We start from the raw sequence: 11200 nt of genomic DNA on the forward strand, positions 1-11200 counted from the left end.
AACAGAAGGAACACTAACATTTAAATTCCAAGTAGCGTGATTGGATGTAGGAAAATTTTTTTTAAATCATGATCATTACAGCCTCTGAAGAAAGGACCAGCTAACCAGGGGAAGCTTTAAAATCATGTAACTTCGTTAAGGTTGGCTGGTCCCACGTCGAAAACAAAATTGAACATAAGCTGAAGCTGAAAGTGCTGGTGATTTTTTCTTATGAGTACAACTGCACAATCTAGTTTCTACACTGAAAACCACAAGAGTCTAGCCCCTGTTGGAAGAGAAATTTTATTTTTCCTTCCACATATCTGTGTGTTGGGTCTTTCCTGGATGACATGTCAAATGGGTATCCCTTGGGGAAATCCAAAACTATTGGTTTGGGTTTTGAACTTTTGATCCAGGTTTTATATAGAACTCCCCTGCTGTGCATGTGTTCTTATGGCTCTAGAATTGAATAGAAACATTGCCACAATCCACATTTAGAAGTTGCTCTTCCTGAGACAGAGAGGATGAAAAGAAAGAAAAGGTAGCGACAGGACTCAGCAAAGATACCATGGTTTCCGGCCCTTCATTAATTCAAGTGATCCATTTAAGCATCGGCTGTGTTCGTATTATATTAGGAAGCAATGTTTACTTTGAGCTTCTTTCTATATATTCTGCACATTTTGGAGGGAAAGCACTAGCATGATGACGTTTTAAATGTGTAAAAACTTCATTAAATACTTATGAATAAAATATATACACCTATATTTAAATTAAAGGTTACACGCCACATTTGCTAAGATGAACATGTATTACTATTGTATTGTGAAAGTCCCCATTTTTACAGATATTTCTCTGATATTACCAGATAGTCTGTGTATAGGACTATAGTGACAATATTACTTTAGCAGATGTAGGAAATTGTGGTACTGTCAACAAGTGAGATTTTTCTGCCTTTTCCCCTCCTATTTCCTGTATGTACGTCCAACACCCTCTTCTACTCCCTTATCACAACCAGAAGAGAGAGAGAGAGAGAGACTACTGATACAAATTTGGCAAGTTACTGCCCAAAGATACTGGAGCTTAAAGAAAACCAGGTTTTATCTAAAGAAAGTATACCAAAGGGGATTTCTAAATCCTTTAAGGGTTTTTGTAGCTGATGACAGTGGCTTCATATCATTTAAATTTGAATTGAAATTTATGGCTTTCCTTTTCCCTGTTGGCATTCACAGGCATTCTTACACTCCTCAATCATGGTTGAGATCATTTTCAGTGGGGACAAACATAGGAAAAAAATTTTGTGGCAACTGAGAAGAAGGTTCAGGTTGAGATTTGTGTGTTCAGGAGAGCTTAAGAAGGCATCAGCTGGAATGGCAGTGGGGAGAGGAAAGGAAAAGTAGGGGTCCTGTCCCAAAGAAAGGATCCTCTGAAAGAATGCAAAGGCATTAAAGAAGAGATACGTGCAGTCAGTTCCCTGCATTGGCAACTAGGTGGCCAGGCGTAAGGACGCAGCAGGGAGGGCAATGTCCACGAGACAAGAGGGGTGGAGCGTTTGCTATTGGCCTTTGGTGTACACGGACTATTTCTGTTTTGTGGGCTGTAACTGAGTATTCTATGATGCAGTATTATTAGTTAAATGCATTGAATGTATTAAATTAAAATAAATTAACTACATTGAATGCACTGAATTGAAATTGGCAGGAGACCCAGTCATAGGCGTACAATACTTAAACTGGTTGTAGAAGTTGAGCTGCACTAATTATTTGAATATATTTGTCATAGACTTTCTTTTTCTACCTCGAAAAAGATGTATAATCCTGGGGTGCCTGGGTGGCTCAGTCAGTTAAGCCTTTGCTTTTGGCTCAGGTCATGATCTCGGGGTCCTGGGATGGAGCCCCGCATGGGGACCCCTGCTCAGTGGGGAGTCTGCTTCTCCCTCTCTCCCTCTGTGCTCTCCCCCAACCTCAAATAAATAAATAAAATCTTTTAAAAAAAATGTATAACCCTTACGCTATGCAAGACCAAGAGAAGCCTGACTCATATTTCACAATTCATTTAGCCAATTGCCCATATTTTTTCTCTGGAGGGTTGAAGATGGGGTGCATTTCCACTCCCCATCCTGTATCTGCCCACTCTACTAACATGACACAATAACATGGTCTTATCACTTTTAACAGAATTGGCTAATTTAAACAGTTGGGTTTCGGGTAAATCTCCAGACCCTGCCTGAGCCCCTATCACAGTCCAAGCAGATAGGAGATTAACAAAGATATGACATTCCTACCAAAAACACCCAGTTCTCCAAATTGCAAGTCAGGTACCCACTCACAAAAGATGACCAACTGAGCTTCTGTGGTTTAAGGCTACACAGGAAAAGGACTTATCTCCAGAGTTATTACAGCCTAAACAGATGCTCAGCTTCAGATAGGAAAACCTATGTTTTACACTCAGAACCAAGCACATAACAGAAAAGCAGCCTGACCAAGTATCCAGTGTTCACCGGGGGCGACAGTGGGCTCCACACCTGTCTCTATACTCTGGAGTTGGCCATATCAGTATTTGCAGCCTGCCTACATTTCCAAAAGGAACCACATGACCATAAATCAGACATTAAAGTAGAATTTTGAGAGATTGGTTTCCCAAATGGGAACTAACTCTGGCTTCACATAAGAGAATTCAGAATTAAGGACTTAGAGCATGAGTCACAGATACTCTGAAAACCAACTCCGCCCCACACGTCCACACGTTTACTCGAGTTAAGGATCCAGTACAATAAAACTATACGTACGTCTGCCATCTTGTCCTCATCTTAACCATCACCTGGAAAGTCAGCATTTCTCTGGCAGCTAAATCCAGCATCAGCAATAATTAGAACTTTTTTGTATTGACAACCTCTGAGGCAGGAGTTCTTCATATGAGGACTCTGGACTAGTGGGAAGTCATGGATGGGTTTACAGAAGGCCGTGAAGTCCCCTAAAATTGTATGGCAAATGTGCATGTTCCTGCATTCCTGTGCTTTTTCTCAAGAAGGTTTTTGGTTCTCAACAGATTCTTAAAGGAATTTGTGAGGGAAAAAAAAAAAAGTGATTAGGAAACACTGCTCTGAAGTGTAAGCCAATCAGTCCATGCAAAACCCTTTTGAGTGGGTATTTCATGAATAGGATAGTCAGGAGGTGCACACTTAGACACCCAACAGACCCTGAGTAGTGTCTCTAGTGCTAAGAAGGCTTGTGATTTATTCTGGATTTATCACGCCATCCATGTCCCTAGAGACTAGCGACCCTGATGATAGGGAATGTGAAACTTTTTTAAAGGAAAAGATTCATCTTCAGGATAAAGGTGGAAGAACCCAAGATATGAAAGGCTATTTGAGAGCTTACTACAATCACTAAAGCTCTTCTAAAGCCAGGCGAAGCAGATAACCTCGGTATCATGGCTCCTGTTAACTGGAATATCATTTACTTTCATATGTTTATTTTGTGATATGCTGTTGTTATGGCATATGTCTGGTGTTATTACTATTTTGAGTGCTACAGTTCTATATAAGAAAGTACTGCATTTCACCAAAAAAGGTGGTACAAACTATATTTAGTTAAGGAGTGGCATAAGGACGGCCTCCTGTTTTTAGTTTGTCTCTACAGACTCAATACACTCACTTGTCCCTTCTGGGCTTTTTCTGCTGTCATACCCTTTTCCATCATAAACCCTTAGATCCTAAGCCTCAAGGTAACAGCCTCACACCCAACACACACACACACACACACACACACTGATATACATTCCCTCGGCCCATCCAAACTATTACCTTTAATCTGGCAGTGTTTCTCAAAGTATGATCTGCAGACCATTTGTATCAAAAAACTTTATGGAGGGAGAAGACTTGTGAAAAATGAATATTCCTGCCGACCCCCAGACCAACTGAATCAGAATCCAGAGGTGGAGCATAGAAGGCTGCATTTGTTAACATGACCCCCATCCACCCAGATGACCCTTAAATGCACTAAAATTTGAGAACCCATGATTTAGAAGAATCATTTCCACTCTGGTTTGAGTCTTACTGTTTTCAGATCTAAATCGAACTGCTTTCACATCCATCTTGCTCATCTCTGAGGTCAGCATTTCCCTGTCTTTTCCAAAGAAATGTTTTCTCCTCTCTCTGGGCTTTGCCAGTTGATTTTCTCTAGGCTCTTTCTCAGCCTCTGCAGTCTACGTTAGCAAGTCTTCAGTACCCAGTCAGTCACTCCTTCCTCCTTCCTGAGCTGCCCTAAAGAAACCCCCTTATGGAGCACCTGGGTGGCTCAGTCGGTTAAGCTTCGGACTCTTGATTTCGTTTGGCTCAGGTGAGGATCTCAGAGTCCTAAGATTGAGCCCCCCATCGGGCTCCCAGCTCATCAGGGAGTCTGTTTGTCTCCCTCTCTCTCTGCCCCTCCCCCTTCCTCTCCCCACCCTACCCCTCTCCCTGCTCATGGGTGTGCACGCTCGCTTGCTCTCTCTCTCAGTAAATAAATAAATAAATAAATCTTGGGGGGAAAAAAGAAAGAAAGAAAGAAACCCTCTTACCATCTACCATTCCAGATTGCCTGGGTCCAAACTCCCTTTACAATACCCAGCCCAGAGAGTCACATATCTGCATGTCATATCTGCATGTCAAAGGCAAACCTCATCTGGACCACAAAACTCATAATCTTCCCAGTTAAATGCTAAAACCACTTAAGATAACATATTTACAGGCCCCCTCCATATTTTTTTTAAATACACACACACACCACTACTCCAATAAATGAAATAAAAACAAAACTCCATTATTTCACCATGCTAACCCACTAAATGCTTGCATTGTTTTACCCTCACATTTAATCTTCATTCATAATAAGATCAGAATATAAGTGAAAATTTTAATCCTGTTTTTTCTAATTTAACACCATACCAAATATATTTTCATGGCTACCATAAAGTCATTGCCTTTAATGACTACAAAGTACTCCATGGAGTTAATGTTGCCAGAATCATTATTCCTTAGTCAGGTTATGAGTGAACACGTTCCTGCATGTTATTTTTTCCTACTTTGAATTATTTATTTAGAATAAATTCCCAGGGATAAAATTAAGGGATCAAAATGTATGAGCATTTTAATGGTTCTTAACACATATTGCCAAGTTGCCATATTTGTATTTTATATTGTTCCTTGATGGTATATTGATAAGATGTTTAACCACCTCTCCTCAAAAATAGTGCGGGGAGCCTGATTTATGGTGTTTGCCAATTTCCGTGGAGTAAACACTCCTACCACGTCCAGGTTCAAGCTACGAACCTGAATGCAGAGTTGAAAAGAGATGCTCAGTAGCACACTATTACACAGTGTTCCTATCAAACAGATGACTTGAAGTAAGTTCAAGAGCATCGATAATAGCAAAATGTAGTAAATAACTAGGAATTAATGTGTTTTGAGTATTTACTACATTTATTTTTAACATAATTTCTTGAACTGTAAGTTATAGAATTTAATTTTTAATGGCGGCCGTGTTTAACAAAATTGCGAAATTTCTGGAAATATTACAATCGGCTCTTGCAAACAAGCACAGGCAGGCTCCCACACACCACTACAAATAACTCACTCGAATATTTTGCAAGAGCATGTCTTTTTTTTTTTTTTTTTTTTTTACTGAAGCCATTGAAAATTCACCCTATTCCCATCTGTTGCCACAAACAATAACCATGCTTTTAGATTAGCAAGTTATGCAAATATATAATGAATAAAGCATAATGCAAAAAAAAAAATAGAGCAGGAGGTCTATCTGGGTCAATTAATTCTACCCACCCTCCCCCAATTTGGACAATACTCTCTTCATGCACTTACCCACTAGTGTTTTTTCACAGGATCACCTGTAACAACTACTCCATTATTTATTAACTCAAACAATGACTAAGTGACTGACTATGCGCAGTTCTCATGGCAAATGTGATTAGAACCATACTGCCTGTTACTTAACCACTCTCCGGTTTTCTTTTCTACGAAATGGGGAAGAGGTCACTGCTGACTACAGTATTACAAGAAACCAAGCGTAGAGATAAGAAGGCTCCAACTTAGGCTCTAAGAAGCACTTGAGTGTTCTGTAATGTTTTGACATTTTCTTCCAAAAATAATTCATTAGTATTCTGTTTTACTGGAAAAGAGAAATGGAAAGGTGATTTGGCACTTTCTCCCTTGAAAGCAAATTCCTTTCTTTGGGCTTTCCCTGAGTAATAATGAACAGCCTCTTTGTGTATATAACAGAATTTTTAGAGTGGTGCCTTGCCACTTGATTGTTAAAATGTAAATATGGTTGATGAAAACTCTAAACGTGTCCACACCTTTAACTCAGTCATCCCACCCCCAGGAATTCTCCTAAGAAATAAATTCAAAACAAAGGAAAATACTTTTGTATGTCAATATTAATCACAACAAAGAGAAGATCGTTTGGCCTCATTTCAGCACTTACTCAACTTACCATCTTGGTGCTTGGTGCCCCGTTAGAAGAGTTCTAGATTAATGGCTCTCAAATGCTCACCCACAGAACAGCTGCCTCGAAGTCACCTGGGGGAAAGGGTTTGTACTGATTATCACACAATTTCCTGCACCAAATCCCAGAGCTGCGATATGATACGTGATAAGTGCTAGTTTTTAAAAATTCCCCAAGTGGTTTTGATGTCCAGCCAACTTTAGGAATTACGATTCCGGGTCAGAACCAAACAAATCAAATCACCTCTGAACAACTGTCCACATCCAGGGAACAGTACATCTTTTTACACAAAGCACCAAGAGGTTGCTTGGGGCTTCAAGCAGCTGCTTGAATCAAATGACTAAAGAGCCACATAGGAGGAGACTTTGTTTCTGGCGCTTGTCCACCTGCCTCCATTCACCCTCTCCATCTTGGACACCCTCCTTCTTGCACTGCCCCTCCCCAGCACCCACTACTGTCCTGCTGACTCCTGTCATGCCCCACTTTGGCACCCTAGGCTGACTTGGCCTCACCCCTTTGCATACACAAAGCCCCAAACTTTCCTCCCTTCTGTTATTAGTGGGACCCTAGAAGGGAAACAATTTTACTATTTGACCAAGGTAATCTGCACACATATTTGAGAAATCCCTGTATAATGAACATATTGGCCATATTTGCATTTTTTCAAAAGGGTGCTTACTATCCCCCCCCAAATCTCTTGTCTGGAGAGTGGAACAGGAAAGCAGGACACTTTTCAGTCTTGGGTCACCCGAGACCCAAGCATCTAGAAACCAGATCGGCACTTTGGGCGTTCCTTGTCAACATGGTCAGTGAATAGAAATAGATTTTTGGTTATGCCTTGCTGGCACTAAAATTGAAATACCATAAAAATTAAATAATTTAATTTAAGCTGGCCAGGGAAGAAGAGTCACCCTTTACCTCTGCCTCTAATGCCAAAAACACCTCTAATATTCCACCCAAAGCATTCAGAGAGCAACATCAGCCCCAGATGCCCACAAATAACACAGCAGTCACTCAAAGCCTTGTCTCCTGAGTCGGACAATCAGACATGGAAAGACTTAAAAAGTCCGTTTCTAATCTTGTTTTCCTTTTTTCATATATATATTATTGCTATAAAATAGCTAACCCTGTGCCTATTCCGTACTTGGTGCTCAAAAAATATTAATGTCCAGCCTTCACCCATTAGCCCCATTTTTCCTTTGAAAGGAACACTGGCATTAAAAGACTTATTTACAGATACCTTGTTCCCAGCCAGGGACCATATCATCTTCATTCTCATGTCCCCACCAATTCTTAATAACAACCATAATAGCTATATTTCTTGACAGTTTATTTTATGCCAGGCACTAGGCTAAAGGCTTTACATATTTTTATCTCATCTTTATCCTTACAACAACTCTCTGACATAGGTATTTTCAGTTATTAGAGCTACTTTACAGACACTTGTTTTTAATCTGAGGATTGAAGAATGTGTGTCCGAGGTTCCCGCAGCTCGGAAGCAAAAGCACCAGATTCATCACAAGGTAATCTGGCTCCAAAGTCTGGGTTCTTGTTCACCATACTGTATTTTTGTTATTAGATGGATACAAATTTTTCACAGTTCAGAAAAAAAAAAAGCGCTCTGAATCACTGGGGGAAAAGTACCAGCTAATACATAACATCTCATTCAGATATGCAAAGGAAGCAATACAGATTTCATGGAATGTTCAGACTGGTTTTTGAAGACTAGAGGCTCACTCGGTCAACCAGCTCATCTTCTCAAGAGGAAGACCACTTTAATACTGGATGATAGACATGTAAGAACCAGAAATGGAGTCTTACAGGAACCCTCAGGCACAGATGCATAAAGTAGCGCCAACACGAAGAGGCTGGGATCTCTGGGCTCCCTGTCACTTGGAATTCTGGGAGAGCTGGGAGAGCTGAGAAGAGGAGCCTGATGGCCTAAGAAGACCACAACACTATTGAAAGGCATCTGTTCTGCTCAGCAGCCTCTCAGGGTCCTCTGTAACCTGTCTATACCCAAATTTTCCAAGCTTATTTCCTGACAATGTATAAAACAAACTTTCTTCTTTTGGGGGGGCCAGTCTCCTCCACTGGACTGCTCATCTCATCAGTCTCAGCTTTGTGTCTTTGCCCACACAGTGGTCCTGTGCGAATTAACCTCCCCCTTCTCTACCTACTCAAATCTCATGTCTTTCCAAGGCCATGACTTCCAGACCCACTTTAGCTTACCCTCAAACCCCCTTCTTGGAACTCCTGTAACTTACGGCCCATGTCACCCCAGTATTCACATAATTCCCATCTTGCACTGCTTTCTGAATTTTACTTCTCACCACGACTACTAGATTATAAATTCCTTCGGGTAGAGGATTCCTTACATTTCTCTTATATCCTCCAGAGCACCAGCTTGGAATCATTAAATCTTTATTGACTATTTATTGCTTGCTGGAATATTTCAATGGCAGCTTTAACTTAGGGAAACACCTAAACCTAGCGATTTCCCTAGCTTTATTTAGTTTAGCTACAACCCAGGCTATTGATGGTACCTCACAGCATGTCTCCAAATCAAACCACCTCAGAAACTAAATTTAATTTAATACAATTTAAAAATAAATACTTATGCATCACATGCCACTTGTGGAAAGAGGACTTGAGCATTGGCAATAGGTGCAACAAACAAGCTAGGAATTCCAGATCCAAATCCTTATCATCAGAATTTTGGTTGGTTTCTTTTATGATTTAGAAAATTTTAAAACTCTTATTTGTACAGGAATGCCTGCGTGGCTCAGTCATTAAGCGTCTGCCTTTGGCTCAGGTCATGATCCCAGGGTCCTGGGATCAAGCCCCGCATCGGGCTTCCTGCTCAACAGGGAGTCTGCTTCTCCCTCTGCCTGCCGCTCCTCCTGTTATGTTCTCCCTCTCTCTCTCTCTGACAAATAAATAAATAAATAAATCTTAAAAAAAAATTCATTTGTACAACTGAGAGGATCTTTATATTTACTTATTAAACACAGAGTGATATTTAAACTACTCAAATATTTAAACTTGGTCATAGTCAATCACAAGCATTTGAATTCTCTAGGAGAATATCTGAAAAAACAAAAGCCAACTATTATAACTTGTAACGTTTCAAAAGCTATATGCATCTTGTCAGGATGGCAGGGGGAGTTGGATACCAGAGCAACTCCCCTTTCCCCCATAAAATGGTTTCATACTTTACAACAGGTAGAGCAAGATCATTACTGTGTTTAGCTTAGAGTAAAAGCTACATAAACTGGAGAGATTTCTTCTGACACTGAGGAAATATTTTTAAAGAAGCGAAAGTCTTACCTGTTGTAGAATGCCGAAGAAATTTCTTGACACCAAAATGACTGACTCCGGAAGTTAATCTGTTCAATGCAGGTAAGTAAAAGCAAAAGCTACCCAAGCCCTTTCACTCTTAGGATTTCCTTCTGGGATCAAAGATTCCTTCCTCCCCAAGAATATAACTGATTCACATTGGAAGAACCAAAAATGTAAGAGTCTAGCTGGTAGAGAATCCAACCCAAGATGGTTGGGTTTAGTGTGTGCAGTGACTGAGGTGGCAGGAACAATCGGAATGTGACGATAGAGATTAGCAAGTTCCTGTGCATAAGTCAATTTCCTGTAGCTGGCTTCTCTGAAGAGGGGATTTCATTTGCGTGGGTTTACCCGTGTGTGTGTGTGTGTGTGTGCACGTGCATTTCTCTCCATGACAATATGAAAACTTCCCCAGATAAGGGGCCTCTCCTTTTCCCACCAACAAATCACCTGTGTAAAACTGAGGAAAGGAAGAGTGAAAAACCCAGATGATTCCTTCAGGAAGTGAAATAAAGCAGAAGAAAGGAAAGAAGGAAGGAAGAAGAAAGAAAGAAAGAAAGAAAGGAAGGAAGGAAGGAAGGAAGGAAGGAAGGAAGGAAGGAGGAAGAAAAAGATGTCCACTCCTCTAACTGGTCTTAGTTAATTTAAGCTTAGGAAAAAAAGCACCTTAGAACATACAGGTCAGCTTGGTGAACATACTAACCGTGGAGGGAAAACAGTAGGTGGCTGATTTTTTTTCTTTGATTTATTAATAACTATCAAATAATAATTTAGAAAGAACTGACTCAGCTCAAGCTGCCCCACCATGAAATCACCCTTTTTTGGACCAGCACCTGTATTATGAGGTAGGTGACTGAGTTGTTTTCAGACTCCTCACAGTTTCATTATTTGCCTCCAAACACAAATTTACTTTTTTTTTTCCTTCTATGCAATCCAGGTGTAGAGACCATCTGCACCTAAGTTATGGTGAAGCTGCCTAGACCAACAAATTTAACTTTCATGACATGCTCACAATCCCCCATGCCTCCAGTCCCCGAATAATCACAAATGCTACTGCCCAGGGTGAAATCTTCATCAAAATATCTATGTGCCATAGAGATAAAGTAAACTCCATTCAAGTGAACAAATATCTACAGAGCCCCTACTATGTGTAAGATTCAGCGGGGTGCTGGAGCAGGTTGGGAACACAAAGAGGAACAAGATGGAATCTCTCACTCAGAATGGTTAAAATCAAGTGAAGGAGAAGGACATGCACATAAAGGAGATGCTCCGAATCAGGACTTATTTACAGATTTCCCTTGAAAAATCCTGGGACACGGGAGTCAGGTGAAAGGGAAGTGTGTGCAACCATTTTACCAGTTAAAATAGCCCCTGAGCCTTGACAT

General features: G+C 40.5%; 1 protein-coding gene across 9 annotated transcripts in view; it reads right to left on the reverse strand.

The window, feature by feature from the left end:
- RHOH (ras homolog family member H) overlaps positions 1-11200 on the reverse strand; it is a 60663-nt gene that overhangs the window by 44708 nt on the left and 4755 nt on the right. For 5 of the 9 annotated variants that reach the window (XR_014143193.1, XR_014143192.1, XR_014143196.1 and 2 more), the window contains exons 1-2: positions 9807-10297; positions 6465-6550 (exon numbers count right to left, since the gene is read on the reverse strand). The exons of 1 other annotated variant lie outside the window; for it this stretch is intronic. The gene's annotated coding sequence lies outside the window, so the exon portion shown is untranslated. Of the gene's footprint in view, positions 1-6464; positions 6551-9806; positions 10298-11200 lie in introns of those variants that run through there. 3 more of the 9 variants (XR_014143195.1, XR_014143197.1, XR_014143198.1) reach the window with 2 other exon arrangements.

Source organism: Leptonychotes weddellii, chromosome 2 (genome assembly GCF_054177405.1).
Source record: "Leptonychotes weddellii isolate Sample4059 chromosome 2, ASM5417740v2, whole genome shotgun sequence".
Lineage (NCBI taxonomy): Eukaryota > Metazoa > Chordata > Mammalia > Carnivora > Phocidae > Leptonychotes > Leptonychotes weddellii.